General features: G+C 48.7%; 1 long non-coding RNA gene across 1 annotated transcript; it reads right to left on the bottom strand.

The window, feature by feature from the left end:
- Window positions 1-19984: 19984 nt before the first annotated feature.
- LOC145428797 (uncharacterized) lies at window positions 19985-20468 on the bottom strand. Its single transcript, XR_013909119.1, has 2 exons — window positions 20247-20468; window positions 19985-20164 (listed from the first exon to the last, which is right to left on the bottom strand). It is a non-coding gene; the product is annotated as an uncharacterized LOC145428797 (long non-coding RNA).
- Between the last annotated feature and the right edge of the window lie 202 nt (window positions 20469-20670).

Genomic DNA, 20670 nt, shown 5'->3' on the forward strand with positions numbered 1-20670 from the left:
CGCTCCTCCTGTCGCAGGCAGTAGCGGCACTCGACTCGAAATCTGCTGAGCGGCAGCTGCTCGACGCCTGTCTCGTCTGGTCCCCGCTCCCTACTTTTGGCCACGCTGGAGAGGAAAAATCTCTGCGCCAAGAGTGATAGCCAGCTTCGCGGTGTCGACACAGGCCCCCCAGCGGCTCAGCAGATCCAGGCCAATGATGCACTGGTCTTGAATGTCGGCGAGCCAGAAGTCGTGCACCAGCTCTAGATCCTTCACTCGGATCCGCAACGGTTTCTTCCCCCGCATAACAGTTTTCTCCCCCTTCACTGTCATCAGCTGGGTGTCTGTGGGCAACCAACCCTTCACCAGTGGCCCGGATGTTTCAGGGAGCATGCCAGGTCGTATCAGGGAAATGGTAGACCCCGTGTCCACCAGGGCCTGGCATGGCTGGCCCTCAACACAGCAGCTCAGGTAGAGTCCCTTGAGGTGCCCGACTCGGCCCACCACTGTGCATCGTCCTTGGAGGGGGGCAGGAAGCTGGAGCGGTGGTCCCCTCGCTACACCGCTCCCTCCTCATTTCCCTGAGGCTGCGTAGTTCTGGTCTTTGGAGCTGGTGCTGGGCAGTCATGCGCCACGTGGCCAGGCTCATCGCACCGGTAGCTGCGGTCGGTCAGTCGACGAGGACGCCTCCGGGGCACTGAGGGTTGCAGCTGGGACATCTCAGTGACCTCCCCCTCCTCGTCGCAGTCTGCGGCTCTGATTTGGGGGTAGTTTGGGGGGGGGGGGCACCTGCTGGTTAGGTTGCGAGGTGAGCACCGGCCTCTGAATGTCTCTCTCCATTACGGCGAGGGTGAGCTATCCCACTTCTGACACCAATGTGGCGAGCTCAGACAAGGAGGAGACGGAGGTATCGTTTGGTCTTGCTTCCCGTGAGCTAGCCAGGGAGCACAGCCGTTTATTAACATTTCCAGAAGAAGTCAAAGGAGCTTGCAAAGAAAAGCGTCTGGACTTCTTTAAGTTACTTGAAGACGTTTCACCTCTCATCCGAGAAGCTTCTTCAGTTCTAAGGTCAAATTGTGGTGGACCACTAGAGGGCTTCACTCACACCCAGTGTATAGAAAGTGTGTTCCTGTGTTTTGTGGCGCGATATGCGCAGTTGATGTTGGAGACGAATAAAGGAGTGAGAACTGAGAGCTCTGTGTCGTTGATGCTTACCTCCACATTGGTGACCCCTGACTTAAGCATGCAACGGGCCGTAGATAACGCAGACTCGGCTATGGATGCATCAGCGGCCGCCGGACCTCCGCCTCCTGTTGCAGCTACGTTCGCTGTGGCGCTGAAACTGCCGGACTTTTGGCCCCCCGTCATGGTTTGTACATGTGGAGGCTCAGTTCGCCCTTCGCGGCATCTCGGCTGACGACACGAAGTATCACCATGTGGTGGCCTCGCTCGACCCGCTGGCCACCCGTCGCGCGATGGCGCTCCTCCGGGACCCACCCAAGGGAAATACGCCGCCTTCAAAGAGCTGCTTCTTCGGCGCTATGCCCTCGCCGACGACGAACGAGCCGAAAAGCTCCTCAACCTGTCAGGCTTGGGTGGCGGTACCGCGCTCGAGCTCATGGAGAACATGCTATCGTTGCTCGGGCCGGATCACGGTGGTTTCCTCTTCGTGCACCTCTTCCTCCGCCAACTACCGGCCGCCGTGAGAGCTGTCCTCGCAAACTCTCCGCTTCTGCCTGCGAAGGATTATCGCTCCCTGGCTGAAGAAGCGGATCGCATTCTCCTGGCTAGCCGCACTTTCGACGTTCACGCCCTGGCTACGGACACGCCAGCGGCACCTTCCACGCCTCCACCTGCCTCCCCCGGAGCATCCGCCCCCTTGCTGACAGCAGGGATTGCTACACGCCGGCACCGTGGAAAGAGCATCTGTTTCTACCATCAGTGTTTTGGCGACAGAGCGCGTCGCTGCCTGCCGCCTTGCACTTTCACGGCCCAGGGAAACGGACCCGCCAGCGCGCCGTAGCAGCCGCGACCGCTGGCAATACAGAAAGACTGCTCTTCATAGAGGACTCGCTCTCCGGGAGACGTTTTCTCGTGGACTCCGGCTCCCAGAAGAGCCTCCTTCCCCCTACCGCTGCCGACGGACTAGCAGCGAACTGTGGGACGCAGCTCATTGCAGCTAATGGCTCTCCCATCAAAACGTTTGGGGAAAGGTTGGTGACTGTTTGTTTTCATGGCCGGGATTTCCAGTGGAACTTTGTTGTTTCCGCTAGCTCTGTACCTATTTTGGGTGCTGATTTCCTGTGTGCTCATGGACTACTTGTCGATGTTGCTAACAGACGTTTAATCGATGCTCTCTCATTTTCTTCGCTACCCTGTTTTACTCGGGCCGCCGAGCCCCTGATTCGGGCTAATGTAGTGACCTCCGGGGATGCTTTTCAGCGTTTGCTTTTAGAGTTTCCATCGCTGTCTGTCCCTAATTTCTCTAGCACGGTAACGAAGCATGGGGTTGAGCATTATATTCCCACGGTCGGGCCCCTGGTGTTCGCGCGCGCACGCCGCCTCGACCCCGCGAAACTGTCCGTCGCTCGGGAAGAGTTTGCATGGAGCGCCTTGTACAGCGTTTGAACAGTGCATGGGCCTCTCCGCTTCACATGGTGCCCAAATCGGACGGTCGGTGGCGGCCATGCGGAGATTTCCGCCGTTTAAATAATGCCACGGAGAATGACCGTTACCCCATCCCCCACATTCAGGATTTTTCTGCCAATCTCGCCGGAACGTCGATTTTTTCTAAAATTGACTTGGTGCGGGGGTATCACCAGGTTCCCGTGCGCGCCGAAGACGTTCCTAAAACCGCTGTCATTACCCCCTTTGGCTTGTTCGAGTTTTTGCGCATGCCGTTTGGCCTGAAAGGTGCCACCCAGACCTTTCAGCGGCTGATGGACTCCGTTTTGCATGGGCTGCCGTTCGTTTTTGTTTATCTGGACGATATATTGGTGGCCAGCTGCTCAGCGAGCCAGCACGAGTCCCATCTGCGCCAGGTTTTCCAGCGTTTGGCAGCGCACGTCCTGATCATCAACCCTTCCAAGTGCCAGTTTGGGTTGCCTGTTCTGGATTTCCTCGGGCACCGCATTTCCGCTGAAGGTGTGGTTCCGTTGCCCGACAGAGTCCAGGCCGTTTCGGCTTTCCCGCGTCCCACGTTGGTTAAAGCGTTGCAGGAGTTCTTGGGGATGATAAATTTTTACAACCGCTTTCTCCCCAGAGCTGCCCACCTGCTACAGCCACTCTATGCTACCTTAAAAGGTAAAACAGCCGGTTGACTGGCTGAAGGAACGCGTCCGTGCGTTTTCCGCAGCCAAGTCTGCGCTGGCTGACGCCGCCCTGCTGGCCCACCCGCTTCCGTCGGCGGAGATCGCGTTGACCACCGACGCCTCTGACGTGGCAGTGGGTGGGGTGTTGGAACGGCGGGTTTCTGGTCTCTAGCAACCGCTCGCCTTTTACAGTCGTACGCTCCGGGATGCTGAACGCAAGTACAGTGTTTTTGACAGGGAGTTGCTGGCCCTGCACCTCGCGACACAACATTTTCGTTTTTTCCTTGAGGGTCGCAACTTTATTGCATAAGTTGACCACAAACCTTTGACGTTTGCGATGTCCAAGGTCTCTGACCCATGGAGCGCACGCCAGCAGCGCCAGTTGGCGGCCATTTCTGAGTTTACCACAGACATTCAGCATGTGGCTGGTAAGTCCAATCACGTCGCTGACTGTCTCTCACGTGTGTTGGTTTCTCCGGTGTATGTCGGCATCAACTACGCTGCCATGGCCGCCGAGCAACGTGCTGACCCGGACGTCCTTGCCCTTCAGTCAACAAAAACGGGCCTCGTGCTGGAGGACACTCCGGTGTGGGACGGCGGTCCGCACCTTCTTTGCGACGTTTCCACCGGCCGCCCCCGCCCGGTGGTTCCCCTTTCGTGGCGTCGTCATGTCATCCCGGCGTCCGGGCCTCGGTCAAGCTGGTCAGCCCAGGTTTGTTTGGCCGGGCCTTCGCAAGACGGTGAAAGGATGGGCGGCGGTTTGTATCCCATGCCAACGCTCGAAAATCCACCGGCACACACAGGCACCCCTCGAACCCTTCCGTGTCCCGGGTAGGCGTTTCGATCACGTTCATGTGGACCTGGTTGGTCCCTTGCCGCAGTCACAGGGTTTCACGCACCTTTTGACTGTGGTGGACCGCACAACCAGGTGGCCGGAGGCGGTACCCCTGGCATCCACGACAACGGCGACGGTGGCCAGGGCATTTTTGTCAACGAGGGTTTCACGTTTCGGCCCCCCTGCTGACATTACCTCGGACAGTGGCCCCCAGTTTGTTTCCGAGCTTTGGTCTGCTATGGCTGACGGCCTGGGAGTCAAGGTCCACCGCACCATAGCATACCACCCGCAAGCTAATGGGATGTGCGAACGGTTTCACTGGTCACTGGTCACTCCGTGCTTCCTTAACAAGTGGCGACTGGGTCGACTGTCTTCCGTGGGTTTTGCTGGGATTGCGTAGCACGGTTAAAGAAGACCTCGGGGTTTCCCCGGCTGAACTGGTCCTCGGCCAGCCTCTCCGGGTCCCCGGGTAATTCTTACCTGAGAGCCCTCGATACCTCTCTGTTGCCTTTTCGCCCCCCCAAGAGACTCATTTCCTGTTCCTGGTCCTGTGCACCACTGCCTGACACTTTTGTTCCGAGTTCATTGGACTCTGCTCGTTTCGTTTTCGTCAGGCACGATGCCCATAGGACTCCGTTGCGTCCACCATATGACGGGCCATACAGGGTTCTTAAACCAGGCAACAAACATTTTATTTTGGACTTTGGCGGTCGGCAGGAAGTTGTCTCTGTTGACAGACTTAAGCCTGCACATGTTATGCAAGAGGATCAGGTGGTCCCGGCCCAGGTCCCTCGCCCGCGGCCGCCCACCTGCCACCGGGCTGATGGATTCTGTTTTTTCCCCAGGAGCGACCCAAAATCAACGGAGTCCGAGTCGTCTGCAGCTTTTTCTGACCGCCAGTGCCAGCCTCGCTCCCGGGCTGGGTTGCCCTCTGTCAGTTCCCCCCCCCCCCCCCAGTTCAGCCGTTCTGGCCGTTTGCTTAAGCCCGGGGCCTGGACTAGTTCTGCTGGGTGTTCGGGGGGGGGGGGGGGGGAGGGGGGGCATGTGTGGTGGACCACTAGAGGGCTCCACTCACACCCAGTGTATAGGAAGTGTGTTCCTGTGTTTTGTGGCGCGATATGCGCAGTTGATGTTGGAGACGAATAAAGAAGGAGTGAGAACTGAGAGCTCTGTGTCGTTGATGCTTACCTCCACAAAATGGTGGAGAGTCCCAGATATAGGGCTTTGGAACTTGATGTCACGGGGGTGGGCGTGGAAAGGATTTTGCCCCGATCCGCCATTTTGGGGGTCTAGCGCAAGTGAAAAGGGAGCGAAGGCACACACAACAGCCATGGTTCGTATTTGCCGTGTGGTCGGCTGCAATGTTCGATCACACGACCGGCAAGAGAATAAGCTTGAAAAGGGTTTGTCTTTTCATTCTTTCCCAACCTGGAAGCAACATGAGGCAGCTCGTGTATCGGATGTTACCAAACGAAGGCGTCTAGCCTGGATAGCAGCTGTGAGACGAGCTGACGTGCAGTTCTCTTCCATCTCCAGATATCTGTTGGTGCTCCAGACATTTTCATTCCGGTAAGTTCTAAATATGTTCATATCACTCTTTATAGCCTATTAGTTTTATTTTCTATGCGCTCTGAGCTCATAGCAAATTAGAACAAACATCCTACTGAGTGATTTTGCAGAACTACCTTCTATTTATAGAGTTGCTAATTATTTGGCATTATTGCAGCAAACCAGCCTATGAAATGGATGAAACACATCGTGACTGAGTTCCAGCGCTACACAAGGGACCTGCTTCAAACATCAGATTACTTCTTCCATGTGAGGGTGAAGAGGTGACCCTCCTGGATAAGATGGTGAAGGTTTGCTGCGTTTGGTGAACAGTGTGATAATAAAACCAGGGAAAAATGAAACCTGCTCCTGTTAAATATTCTTAAGTCTTGTGCTGTTAAAATTGCTGGATTTTTTCAAAAGATACAGTAAATAAAGTAATGTTAGTAGTGGGTGATATCATGTAAACACTCATGATTTTGTTTAAACATTTTGTCATTTGTAAACTATAAATGTAATGGATTCTACATTGTAACTGATGTGATGTTCTATAAAGTGGTTTTAATTTAAAAAAAAAAAAAGAGGCAAAAAGTAGTTTGTTTCTTTATTCAACTTTTGAACAGTGGGACTCAGTCAGTACATATTCAGTAAATGCAAATTATTTACATGGCAGAGCACAACAGGCATAAATCTAGACCCCTAGATAAATCATTATGGGTCATTCCCACAACCCACAGCTTTACTGTGTTCCAGCAAAGTATCCAATAGCAGTGACAACTCCTCCACAGTAGCAGGTGGGATTTTTCTGTTTTGAGGACGGCTCCTTTTACCTGTCACTACAGATGGTCTGTTTATGTTTTGATTGAGAGCCTTTTTTTGGGCAGCTGAAGAGGAGAAGTCTATCTTATGGCCAACCTCTGGCTGTATCTTGGTCATATTACCCAGCAAAACCCAGTATGCAGGTTCATCTGTAACAGTCCTTGTGCCACGGATCAACACTGTTGCTTCTACATTAAACAGAAGAGCAGTGACGTGGGTGCAGGTCTCTGCGACTCCGGCCATACAGGTGCAGTGGGCTGCTTCAACCTTCCCTGTGATGCTCACAGTGACCCGTGGCTGCAATGCTGGTTCGTTCAGTCTTTGAGAGTGCAGGACCTGAAACACACACAGACAAAGTTCATTTAAAGACAAGAACTAATGGGCCAAGGCCGACATAAATGTCTTTAATCTACTTTATCATAAATGTAACAAAGTGTTTAGAAAGTTAGCACATACATGTAATTTTTCATTTCTTTATGAACGCTGCATGTTATATTCTAAATCTGCCTGTTCTGTCAGAAACCTGCCTGCAGAAAATGAACCTAAAGTATGTAATGCAAGGATGTAATCACTTTCAAGATGGAGAAAGCATAAAGTGACAATTATGAATCACTTAACATGATAAGGAGATTCTGCAGGTCATTAATCAATGTATAAAATTAAAATAAAATTTATTTTTAGTGACACAGGATACAAACATGGAAGCAAGATGTATAATTAGGATTATTTATAATAAATATGAATAAATTAGTGCAATTTCTTAAACCATAAAGAATAACTAAATCCTTCAGGACAATGTCACATCAATGCACTGGACTCACTATGTTATCCACCTAACAGCCTCCACATGTTCTCACTGTAATTTCCCCTCATGAATGAATTTATGCTGCACTAATCTGAATGTTTGCAGGGAAATGAAATGCATTTCACACGCAGTACTCAAGCTGACTTACCTTTGTTTGAATGACGACTTGTACGCGCTGACTCCACAGACAAGGTACGAAAATATGTCAGGCTACGTCAATAGTGGTTGGTCTTCAGGGTTTCTACTCCACGGCCGTATTTCATACGGGTCCACATTTCCAATGCACGCTATTTTCTGCAAGTACCGCTGCTTCGCCTCTGGACGCAATCGGTCTCTATACAGTTCATTCTCTTTTGAGCTGCTTTTAAGCATCTTTCTTGTAGTCGTCGTTCCAACACAGTGTGTTGTTTCGATTCGTAGACCCCGAAAATGGCGCTGCGCTCCCACAATGCATTGCGGCGTGACGTCAACTCCAAAGCCCTATAAACCTAGTGGGAGTGTCCCCCCACAGAGGGACAAAAGGACCCCCTGATGATCCTCTAATCGCCTGAGCCAAGGTGTGAAACTGGGTGTGGGTCCCAATCAGCCAGAGTTTTGGGTGAGTTCATTGTGAAACCTGGCCCCACCTTATCATGCGAATTCCTGAGATCAGATGGCCCAGGATGTGAGTGGGCGTTAAGGCGTCTGGGAAGGGATCTCAAAACTGGATTATAGATGGCAGAGAGTTGGTGTCGTAAACCCCCGCCTGTGTTCAAAGATGGTCGCTCACAGTGGCTTCTTTCACTCCTCTTTCAAACCATCTGTCCTCTCTGTCCAAAATGTGAGCATTGGCATCCTCGAAAGAGTGTCCTTTGTCCTTAAGATGCAGATGGACAGCTGAGTCTTGTCCTGGGCCATCTGATCTCAGGAATTCGCATGATAAGGTGCCTGTGGTTGGCTCCTCCATAGGAGGGGTAAAGTCTGTTTGAGGAGCAATGCACACTTTCAAGGCATTCCTGTGTAAAGTTTGTATATTACCCCCCTTTTCTGGTTTGACCTTATACACTAAGCCCATATCTCGCACCTGTTCCAACACCACATACGGCTCAGCAGACCACCAGGAACACAGTTTTCCTTTGCTCTGCCTGTTTCGGTCACATACCCAGACTCTCTCTCCGGGCAACAGTGGGAGGGTACAACCTCTCTTCTCATACTGGCTTTTGTGTTGGGAGGCAGCCCTATACATCCTCTGCCCAGCCAAACGGTAAGCTAGGGAGAGTTTCTGTTGATGAGAATACACCCATTCACTTACATCCTGCCTCGCCTGCTGGGGGGCCACGCCTAATGGGAAGTCTCAAGGGTCAACCAAACATCAAATAGGCAGGCGCATAACCTGTGGAAATATGGATAGTATTGTTATAAGCATGGACGAGTTCTGGCAGATTTCCTACCCACTGACTCTGTCTAACTGATTCTAGTGAGCGAAGCATGTTCAATAGGGTCTGATTGAAACGTTCTACACTACCATTCCCTGCAGGGTGGTAAGGTGTCGTGCGGTTGTTTCATTAATGCAGATTCGAAATTAGACCCACGGTCGGAGTGGAGTCGGCCTGGGCAACCGAACGGCTGTATCACATACTTCCACAAAGCCTTTACTATAGTCTCTGCTGTTTGGTTTATTGTAGGGATAGCCCAAGCGAACCGTGTAAACAGATCAGTAACCACAAGTATGATCTGGTAAGTGTCAGTGGGCCGGCCTAAGGACAGGAAATCCATGCCTACGACCTCCAAAGGGTATGAGACTGAAATAGGGTGTAGTGGAGCCCTAGGTTCTACTCTCTCCTTCTGTAAACTACAGGGGACACAACCCAGATGAAACTGATGTACCTTCCCTTCCATGTTAACCCAGTAGAACCGCTGCCATATCCGAGAGAGGGTTCGGTCTATCCCCGCATGGGCAGCAGCCTCGTGGATCCTCCGCCACACCTCATGGCACTTGGAACTGGGACACACAACTTGATAAAGAAACTCCTGGGTATATTCATCCAGCACTTTACGGCACAGTATGCCATCTTGGATCAGAAGTCTTTGTTGTTGCTGCAGGAGTCGCCGCACACCATGTGACAATGTCTGACGTTCTAACTTTATGGGCGCGACATGAGCTTCCACAAGTTGCTTTACCACTTGAATATCCGGATCACCAGCTTGTGCTTCTGCCCAGTCACTCCCCTCTGCCTCACAGGTCAGTTCAATGGCTGCTGAAGTGACTCCACGCTCTGATCCAGCCTCTTCCAGGTGCTATGCTGGACAGTGGGGAATCGAGAAAGGGCATCAGCATTAATATTGCTCTTACCCGAACGATACTTGATCTCGTAGTTGAAAGAGGCCACCTGGGCAACACAATGTTGTTCTACTGCACAAAGGCTTGACAATGTCTCTTCTATTCGTGGCAGGGGGAAAGCATCCTTATGTGTCACCGCATTACATTTTCTGTAGTCCACACAGAACCTCCAGGTATCATCTTTTTTCCTCAACAAAACAATGGGTGCAGTCCACGGGCTACAGCTTTCCCGGATAACTCCCTTTTCCATCATATCTGTCAAGAGGCTCCTCATTTTTTTATACATTGCAGGGGGCAAAGGACAATACTTCCCCCTAATGGGGGCTGCATCACCTGTGGGGATACAATGATGCACCAGGTCAGTCCTCCCAAAATCTTCGTCATCCTTAGAGAACACCTTCTTCCATTTAAGCAGTAAAGCCCGCAGCTCGCCCTGTTGCAGTTCAGACAGATCAGGTCTTTCAATCAATTTACTCACCTCCTCAGGTAATCCTTCATCCTCCGCGGGGGCGCCACTGTCGACCAGAGCCACCTCCACCACATCATCTGTCCCAAGGGACAGGCTCTGGTCCTGTGAGCCATGTACGTCGGCTTCATCTACGCAGAATAACTTTCACAGTTTCTGGTAGCGACCTATAAAAAGAGGATAGGGGTGTGGGTTACAAATCCTCACTGGCACTCTCACGGCCTTTACCATGACGAGGGTTCTCGCCACCCCCACATCAGGGGTTTCAGGCAGTGCCTCCACCAGGGCACAATAATCCGTTCCTTGCGGACCCATCTGAGCCTGGCCCCACACCATTATTTCACTCCTTGGGGGAATTTTAATTTTGCCTCGGCCAGCTAACCGTACATACCCCACCATTCCGTCCTCCACTGTACTTGCTTCTACGCATGTTGCGAAGGCAGTCCTCCAGGCCTGTTGATTCGTTAATTGCTGTGGGACAGGAGCAGTCTTTTCCGGCCACTTAAATACATTCCAACAGGCAGTCACAACATTCATACCAACAATCAGTGGGTGCGTGCAATGGTCATCTTTTACCACCACAACCCCGCGTCCAGGAACCTTAACATCTTCTATTTCCATGTCCAGGACAGCATAGGTGGTATAGGGAATTTCCAGACCATTGGCGGCTCTCAGCTTAAAGGCGGTTGGAGTTTTCTCAAGCTTAGCCTGGGAAAAATGCTCATTTAACAAACTCTCCTATATCAAAATCACTTGTGATCCTGTATCTAACAAGCCTTGAAGCTCCACCCCCTCGATCACTATCTTCACTGTTGGACACTGCCCAATAAATGTTTCTGTGGCCCTTAATTCCTTAGGTGAACCAAAAGCTCCCGCCCCTCGGACCTCAGCAGCAGGGTCATCTAGTTTAAACTTGGCTGAGAAGACATGGAGGTCTGGCAAAACCTAGCTATATGTCCTGCTAGTTTACAACTCCGACAGATAGGCCGACCTTGTGCATCCCAGCTAGCATTTGATCGTCGCAGTCCTCTCCTAAACTGAGGTGCAGGCGGAGGAGTAGCTACAGCTGGCTTGTGGCCCTTGTGTATTGTGAATCGCATCAGCCAGCAACACAAGCCCTGGTGTAATGTGGATGGCCTCAGACAGCAACGCAGGCCCTGGTGTTGTGAAAATGGCCTCACAGTGAGCACTGGGACTGATGAAATGTGGATGGTATCAGCAAGTAGCACAGGCCCTTTTTTTGTGGATGGCATCAGCCAGCAACACTGGCCCTTGTGTATTGTGGATGGCATCAGCCACCAACACAGGCCCTGGTGAAATGTAGTTGGCCTCAGCCATGAACACAGGCCCTGGTGAAATGTAAATGTTCTCAGCCAGTAGCACAGGCCCGGTTGTAATGTGGATAGCCTCATCTAACAACACTGGCCCTGGTGAAACATGGATGGTATTGGTCAGCACCACACACCCTAGTGTAATGTGGATGGCCTTAGCTAACACCACTGGCCCTGGTGAAATGTGTATGGTAGAAGCCGGCATCACAGTCCCTGGTGTAATGTGGATGGCCTCAGACAGCAGCAAAGGCCCTGGTGTGGTGAAGATGGCCTCACAGGGAGCACAGGCCCTGGTGTAATGTGGATGGGATCAGCCAGCAACAAAGGCCCTGGCAAAATGTTGTTGGCCTCAGCCATGAACACTGGCCCTGGTGAAGTGTAGATGGCCTCAGCTTGCAACATACACCCTCGTGAAATGTAGTTGTTCTCAGCTTGCAACATACACCCTGGTGAAATGTAGTTGGCCTCAGCCAGTAGCAGAGGCCCTGTTGTAATGTGTATGGCCTCATCTAACAACACTGGTGAAATATGGATGGGATTGGTCAGCAACACACACCCTGGTGTAATGTGGATGGTATCAGCCTGCAGCACAGGCCCTGGTGTGGTGAAGATGGCCTCACAGGGAGCACTGGCCGTGGTGAAATGTGGATGGCATCAGCAATAGCAGAGGCCCTTGTTCATTGTGGATGGCAACAGCCAGCAACAAACTCCCTTGTGTATTGTGGATGGCAACAGCCAGCAACGTACGCCCTGGTGAAATTTAGCTGGCCTCAGCCAATAGCAAAGGCCCTGGTGAAATTTAGATGGCCTCAGACAGCAGCACAAGCCCTGGTGAAATGTAGATGGCCTCAGCCAGTAGCACAGGCCCTGTTGTAATGTGAATGGCCTCATCTAAAAATACTGGCCCTGGTGAAACATGGATGGTATTGGTCAGCACCACACACCCTGGTGTAATGTAGATGGCCTTAGCTAACACCACTGGCCCTGGTGAAATGTGCATGATATCGGCCAGCACCATAGGCGCTAATGTGGATGGCATCAACAAGCAGAAGAGGCCCTCGTGGGGTGAAGATTGCCTCACAGGAAGCACTGTCCCTGGTGTAATGTGTATGGTAGAAGCCGGCATCACAGTCCCTGGTGTAATGTGGATGGCCTCAGCCAACAGCACAGGCCCTGGTGTGGTGAAGAAGGCCTCACAGGGAACACTTGCCCTGGTGTAATGTGGATGGCATCAGCAAGTAGCACAAGCCTTTATGTATTGTGAATGGGATCAGCCAGCAACACAGGCCCTTGAGAAATGTTGTTGGGCTCAGCCATGAACACAGGCCCTGGTGAAATGTAGATGTTCTCAGATGGCAACATACACCCTGGTGAATTGTAGTTGACCTCAGCCAGTAGCAGAGGCCCATTTGTAATGTGGATGGCCTCATCTAACAACACTGTCCCTGGTGAAATATGGATGGGATTGGTCAGCAACACACACCCTGGTGTAATGTGGATGGCATCAACGAGCAGCACACGCCCTGGTGTGGTGAAGATGGACTCCCAGGAAGCATTGGCCCTGGTGTAATGTGGATGGTATAAGCCAGCATCACAGGCTCTGGTGTAATGTGGATGGTATAAGATAGCATCACAGGCCCTAGTGCAATGTGGATGGCCTCATCTAACAACACTGGCCCTGGTGAAATATGGATGGTATTGGTCAGTGCTGCGAGATCGATCAACTTTAGACCAGACAACAAACGACGGAGACTCCGGAAAAGTGCAATCAAACGATGAGTTTTATCATCACAGGAGAACAACCAACCATCAGCATACGGAATGTGTTGCTCTGACAAGAATACATTGGGTTCTGGTTTTATAGGACAAAATATCACACCTACGTCAATACAGTTCAAAAATACATGGTGACAGACGGGCAAAAGTTCAACTCGTGCAGACAAGGGTACATCACGTACATATAACCTTACACCGACATATAACTTCTCCTTTCTACATTACTTGCCTTTTAAGGTAATAACTTCAGGTCTTAGCATCTCTGAGAGCTAATAATGGACCCTCGTCATTAATCACTAAGTAGAGTACTTTGCAGCCAGTCTCAAACTGAAGCAGAAGACACTTAGGCCTTTGCTCAGACCTGCTACTAGATTAATATGTGTATCGTAAGCGTGCATGCAATTAACCTGCTATGTTCTCATCTCCCCTCAGCATGTATCATCTGGACACTCTCACCAGTGAAGCTTAAAACCTTCTAGAATGGAACATCAACTCTAACCAAGCACATTTATGCATTGTGTATAAAATGAACTCAACCTATAAACATAGAAAGGTCAATGTGATGACAGACATATTCAATGCAATATAAACCCTGTAGGAAATATTACTGATAAATGATACTGTGAAACATGTTATTAATACATTCTTCATAAGGCAAATTATATGATAGCAATAAAAGAATCTCTGAATCCCAACATTCCCTCTTTTGACATTCCAACAGGAATGTCACCATACTTCATGTTGCCCCCAACCCAGCCAGGGTTCGCAACCCTCGCCACTATCTTTACCAACAATCCTCTGACACATACAACACCCAGCGATTACCAATATTCCCAAAAATACAGCCAATGAGCACATCACTGATATAACCCCACACCTTTCCATTGTCCAAACACGGATGTCATCCAGGATGCCAGCGGGTTTTCAATACCTGAGTGCTCATGCATGGTTTTAGACAAATTTTCAGGCCCTCCAGAGCTCGGGTTACTGAGCCATCTGGGGCAGTATTGTTGTTCCATGGCGTCCCTGGTAAGGCTAGAGAGTCTCAGCAAGTTGTAATGAACGTAGTTAATGCGGTCATCATTCTTATTAGGCGTTATCCAAAGGAATATACTTTCAAACCCTGAAGCTACTGGGTCTGCCAGCTTATACTCGTTGGGAACTCCCCTGGGCACTCCTATGGAGTCTATCCTAGTCGGAGAGTTTAACCGGGGGTCATATGCATGTATACCCTGGGTCCCTCTTTTTGCCAAAATGTGTCTCTTATGTCTGGCTGCTAAGGTACGTGTGTTGTGTTGCTGAATAGCCTTTACCTGATTTCCAATCAGTATGAGTGGAGCTCCCAGTCGCACCATCGCACATGTCCCTACGCTTCCCATTGGGACACGAACCAAAAGGGTGCTTTGCCCACAATAATAATACAACCCACTTCTTGCCTATGTTCCCATTAATGTGCTCGGGTCACTCACATTATTCGTGGTTCTTCCCGTGGGTGTGACGGCACACCAAGTAGGGTCGATTTCTCCCACGTGGTACTTTACATTATCTGTAGAAAACCTGAAACATGTATAGTTATCTTGTTTTGGCATAAATGAATTGGCATTCTCCGCTTGCCCTATCGTGTTTGGTGCCGAGATTATTAGTTTATCAGTTAGAGTGGTGGTTGAGTTTTTAAGTGTGACTCAGGCTTTGGGGTAAACTAAGTGTACCCTAATTACCCCAAACGAATCTGTTCCTGACATGTCCACTCTGATTACCAGATAGAATACGCCTCCCGGGCTCTCGGCTTTAGGCAGTATGTTCCATGGACCTAAGAAGATGGTGACAGGGTTATGAAAAACAGAATAAACCCTTTGAATTACTATTCCTTGCAGGCCTTCTGGCACATTTGGCTGCCATCCTACTCCTGTCCAACCTACCTCACCTTCCCAGGAGCACCACTGACCTGCTGTGTATGTATGGATGTGTTTGCCCCAGGAGGGGCTCCAATAAGCATGACTGGAGCATATCATAGGGTGATTACAGACCCACACATCATATGCTCTCCAGCTGCTACTAGCTCCTGCACACTTAATGACGTCACACAAATCAAACGTGAATGAGCTGGTGGACCCTTTAACATAATTTAATTCTATGCCATTGTATGTGCTGAGACACTCATCACCTATACCTGACACCTCGCGCTTTAGTCTTTTCAGCGATCCCGTTTGAGCAACTATTGTCTCAGGAAGTGCTGTGCTGGACTGGCATCCGCGTCCGACCGATTCAGAAAATGCGCCCTGCAACATAGAGAGACCTAATATTCAATAATCCACATTTCACTGTCTTAATCTTTGGTTCAGATGTGGATTCTGTGTTGTTTGTTCTTCGTGCTTGTTTATGTTTAAGTTGTTTATTTCTAGCTTTTAGTTTGTTCTTATCTGTTTGGAAGCTGGCATAGTCTCTATGGATAAGGGTTTTTTCCCCGGGTACCCTAAGGAGAAAAGCTCCAGAGAGGCGTGTTTCATATTAAAAGTTAAAATATAACAAAAGAGATTTTGCTCAACAAAACAATACCTTTTAATTGCCGAACCCTATCTCTCCCCTCAACGGGTTGTATGCTTCAATGTTTCCTAATTATTTTGTCATCAAAAAATCAAACAAATAAATCAAGCTGTGAGACAGCACCTTGCGTTTACGCCGGGCTGTGAGCTGCCCTAAATCTACTTCCTACACCTTCACTCCTTCTAGTTCTTTCAATTTGTTACCGCTCCTTTTGGTGGCGCGGCGACCTTCTGCGATGCTCTTCTTCTTTCTTCGGCCTTCCAGGTGGACTACTGGTCGGCCCGTTGCACAGGTGAGAGGGTTTATTCTGCCTCTGTTTGTTGACACCTGTGTTCTTTGAAGACGAGTTTTCCTCTACCAAGCTCTCGTGTGCTGGTGCACACTGCGACCAGTGGTATCAGGTGTCGCCTTTCTCTTCCAGTTGAACTGCTGTAGTCGTTCTGGCAATGACCTCGTAAGGACCCGTCCAGCGTGGTTCCTTCCACTTTCGTTTGAGCACCTTCAGCCACACCACCTTTGCCTCCGGGGTCGCCCTGTCCACAGCGTGTACTCCAGATGTGACCTGTTTTGTGAAACTGGAGATCCTCGCCACCCCTGTGGTCGCTGTGGTACTGGAATGTTCTCCTGTAAAGGATAGAAAGCAGAAAGCCTCTCCCTGCTACACCTCACTAATCTACTGTGTTCATCTAATGTTCCCTTAATCATTCAAAGTTGGTTCAAGATACCATGTTCTGGGCTCTATCCTTTATATTAACTTTACTTAATCTCAATGCTCTTTATGTGTGTAAAGAGTTTATCTTCTAAACAGGATTCAGTTCATTTTAATCCTTCAACTTGAACATGAAAATAACAATTTCTGCCTCAGTTTCACCATATCTAAATTAGAGATGGACCGATCCGATATTACGTATCGGTATCGGTCCGATACTGACCTAAATTACTGGATCGGATATCGGAGAAAAATAAAAAATGTAATCGATCCATTAAATATCGCGAAAGCACCTCACAAAACTTGCAACACGCCGTAACTCACCTCAGAACGTTAGCAGTCGGAGCAGTATGCATCACGTGATAGAGCGGCTGTGGCATGCGGGACCTGTCGGTGGTCTGGATAGCATGTGGAGCTTCGCTAGCAACCCGGCATTTCATCTCCGACAAAGTTATCCCGAGAGAAGTAAAGCAAGTGTGTAAGTCCATCTCTGAATGTTTTTAAAGCATTCCTGCGTTAAGCTTAACAAGCGACTGCCTCTCGCTCTCCGGCTGCTACTTCAATCATGAAACTGCTTAACGATCAGCTGATCGGCTTTTCTGTCGCGAGTCCGTCTCTCTAGTTTGCTTTTGGCCCACTTTGCACCAGAAAGAGGAAACCAGCGGCTGAACAACAGCAGCACGTTTAAGCTTGATCAGCTGTTGTTAGAATGTATTTAATATTACTTTCTACTCGAGGATCTTTTTCTACGTAGCTGACGCTGGTAACTGTGCAGGGGCGGATCTAGCAAAGTTTAGCCAGGGGGGCCGATAGGGCATTAACAGGGAAAAGGGGGCACAAAGACATACTTTTCTTTCTTATTCTCATTTAAAATGTCGAGCTTTTAATAAATAATTATCTGACACCCAAAGTTTTAATTTGATGTAAAATGAATAGAAGTCAATTACTGTATATAGTAACTATTAAGTCTAATATATATACCCTAGTAAGCTATAGTACTTTTTACTTTGGGAAGGTACCATCTGTGCAGTCTGCAATTTTGTTGAAGAAAGATGTTGAATCTATTTAATATTTCTTGAAAAATAATTGATTTCTGTGCATTTTTTTTCACACTGCATCAAATTAAGGTTGATTACGTCGATTAAGCATCATGAGGTGGCGCGTGAGGGGTGGTTCCCTATTTTTTATTTATTTAATTTTGTTGTTGCTGGGAGTTGGAACCCTATTAGTTAGGTTGCTTAATATTTACGCTAAGTACTCTTTAAAATACCAGAATAGGGAGGATGGTGTAGGTCTAAGTTTATTAGATTGATCAGTATTGCTGAACTATGAAATATTTTTTTTGTATACAGGTATAACAGAATAGCTTTAGTGTAGTTGTTGTTTTAAACTTGAGTATGAACTTATACAAAATGCAGCAAGATATTTAAAAAAAACAGTTTTGTTGATTAAAAAACACTATATCGGATTCATATCGGTATCGGCAGATATCCAAATTTATGATATCGGTATCGGTATCGGACATAAAAAAGTGGTATCGTGCCATCTCTAATCTAAATCATCAAACACCCCAAAAGTCATAAAATGATCCTAAAACCCATTTCAAATTAAACCTTAAATTCCCCCTTTTGTGACACATTAAGATGTGTCACAAATGCTTTACCTGAGCTTAGAAAATTAAAGAAAAAGGTTAGTCATATCATTTCACACCTCATCAATCCTCTTCTCAGGTAAACAAAACCTGTGTGTTAACCCAAACTTCACATTTCATACTGAGTTTTCCTCACTTATCATCCAATCTGTGTTATAAGAAAGAAAACTTAAAACAGAACAGTCATCAGTCATGTGCTTAACCTTAGTCCAGTCTTTACCTCAGTGTCCAGTTGGTCCAACCTTCGTTCACCTCGTCCGTCCAGTCACCGTCCATTTGCACACATCCTATTCATACATATTCACACCAGGTATTGCTAATAGTGGAGACCCCCGCGCAAATAATCAGATTCTCCACTCTCAGCAACATTGAGCTCATTCATTTGTTTTATTCTGTTTTGTTTTTTGTTTCTTGTTTTGGAAGCTAGTTTTTTATGCTTTTGACTGGATTGAATCGCTACAATCCTTTTAGACAGACCTGATCACAGGTAGGCTTCTCCTCAGCCAGTTGTAATCTGGAAAGCCCACCTTATATTTGCTCTTCCTGAGAATTTTCAGCGCTGTTATTCACTGTTGCAGGCCTGCTTAGAACAAAAATGAGAGAAAGAGAGCTGATTATTAGCTCATCAAAGCACAAAACAAAATCACCTGACAGGTTTTCTCTAAGTGCACTGTTACCAAAATAATGGGCCCCTCTCAGACATGTCCATGGATAATCAAACTCCCTCTATTAAAATAACAAGAACATCCAAAGCAAACTGACCGAATCAATCCATCACTACAACAACAACCTCAAATATCCTAAACACAGAACATTTTGCCACAAGTTCTTCATGGTCCTTTCACTCCGAAGTCAGCTGACATAATTTCACCTGCTCAATACACAGAAAGTCTTGTTAAACGCCACACAGTCACAGTGTCTCCTCCAGTGCAAGCTTCACTCACACAGTCAGACAGGAAACCCAAGTTCCTCTTTTTCTTTTCCTGTCCCAAGTCATTCAACTACTTTGCATACTGAGTCATCTCTCAAGAAGTTGCCGTGACCAGAGAAATACATGTTCAAACATTACCACCTTATTAAATTATTTTATTTCTTTCAACCGTGATCACTGGTTTTGATCACTCAGTACGAGAGCACTCCTAAGTCACTCTTTTAAAACTACTTTAATCACTGTTTCTTTTTTCCATAACTCCCTTTGTCATATAGCTTCTTTTGAGTTATTCCTCAGCTTCAAACTCAAGTGTATTCTATTATACATTCACCCCATTCTATCACTCATACAAATAGCAAGCTGATCTTCATCGCGTATGTTTGTGTTCTAAGCCAGGTTTAATCAATGTCTATGCATTAATCATCATGAGCTTGTCTTGTCTTTGTAAGGTTAATGCATTTTCTGTTTGTGTGTGTGTGATTTTGCATGTGTTGCTTTGCAGTGTTTCAGACTCCTTCACAGTTTTCCCTTTAAACAGTCAATTTTCTCCTTCCCAAATTTGCTAACCCAAATTTTGATTTCCCACCTTAAATAACAGCATTCCTTGTCCTCAGCCAGAAGGTAGGGCTCCACTTGCCACTTTCCCCCTCCGCCTCAGCCAGCGGCTTTACCCTTGAGGCCCCGTCTTCTTCACTTCATCTCACCAGTGAGTCTGAGCTCACAGGGACTGAGGCCGAGTAATCGTGACTGTGCCTGCCTTAGGTTGTCCCAGGGTTTCGAGGTGGGATCTTACCCGTCATGGGCTATCCAGCCTTCCATACTCGCCTGATACGGGGGCCAAGTGGGCAGGGGTGCTATGAGGGGAGGGGACACACTGGCTCTGGAGTGTAAGTGTCAGGCGCAGTGGCCCGTGGACATGGGATGGACTCAAGTGCAGATTCAAAACCGGAGGCCAGGGGTGAGGTGTAACGAAAAGAGATTTATTTTTACAATGCTCAGAGGCTAACAGAAAGTGCAGACTGAATCAATGAACATAAACTAGGTGTCTGAGGCGAGAGAAAAATACTGTGGTGATAACTAGATGGCAGGGATAACTGGGTGCAGGTACTGGGCAGGGGAAACTGTGGCGGGCCAGGGCACTGAAACAGAGGACAGAGCAGTCAGGGGAATCCCACAGAGGTTTGCGAGTGAATCCAAGGATAGTACACTGAGCTGTCTTACAAGCTTGCAGGTGGGGGTTGCGTGGAGGGGGGAGGCAGGAGAGGTCCAGGCGGGTGCTGCATGCAATGCAGGGAGGCAGGCAGCAACTGGTATCCAGGAGAGCTTGGTAGGTGGGTTTCAGAGGCTGACGAGAAAAAACAGAGATTCGGTTAACACACACGATTAGTCACCAAGGAACGGACGTGAGGCCGAGAACTGACTAAAGTTGGCAGATAATCTGGCGAAGACCAGTTGAGTGCGCCGGTCATAAATACTGCTGGTACGATTGCCATCAGGTGAGGAGCAACAAAGACTCCACCCAGTGGGGAGGAGCTGATGCTGTGGAAAACCACCCAGACCACGACACTACCCCCCCATCAAGGGTCGACCCCCGGCGACCGAGCCACCCGCGGCCCTGTAAAAAGCAGAAAGCAAAGCAGGATCC

This window comes from Astatotilapia calliptera, chromosome 5, assembly GCF_964374335.1.
Source record: "Astatotilapia calliptera chromosome 5, fAstCal68.1, whole genome shotgun sequence".
Classification (NCBI taxonomy): Eukaryota; Metazoa; Chordata; class Actinopteri; order Cichliformes; family Cichlidae; genus Astatotilapia; species Astatotilapia calliptera.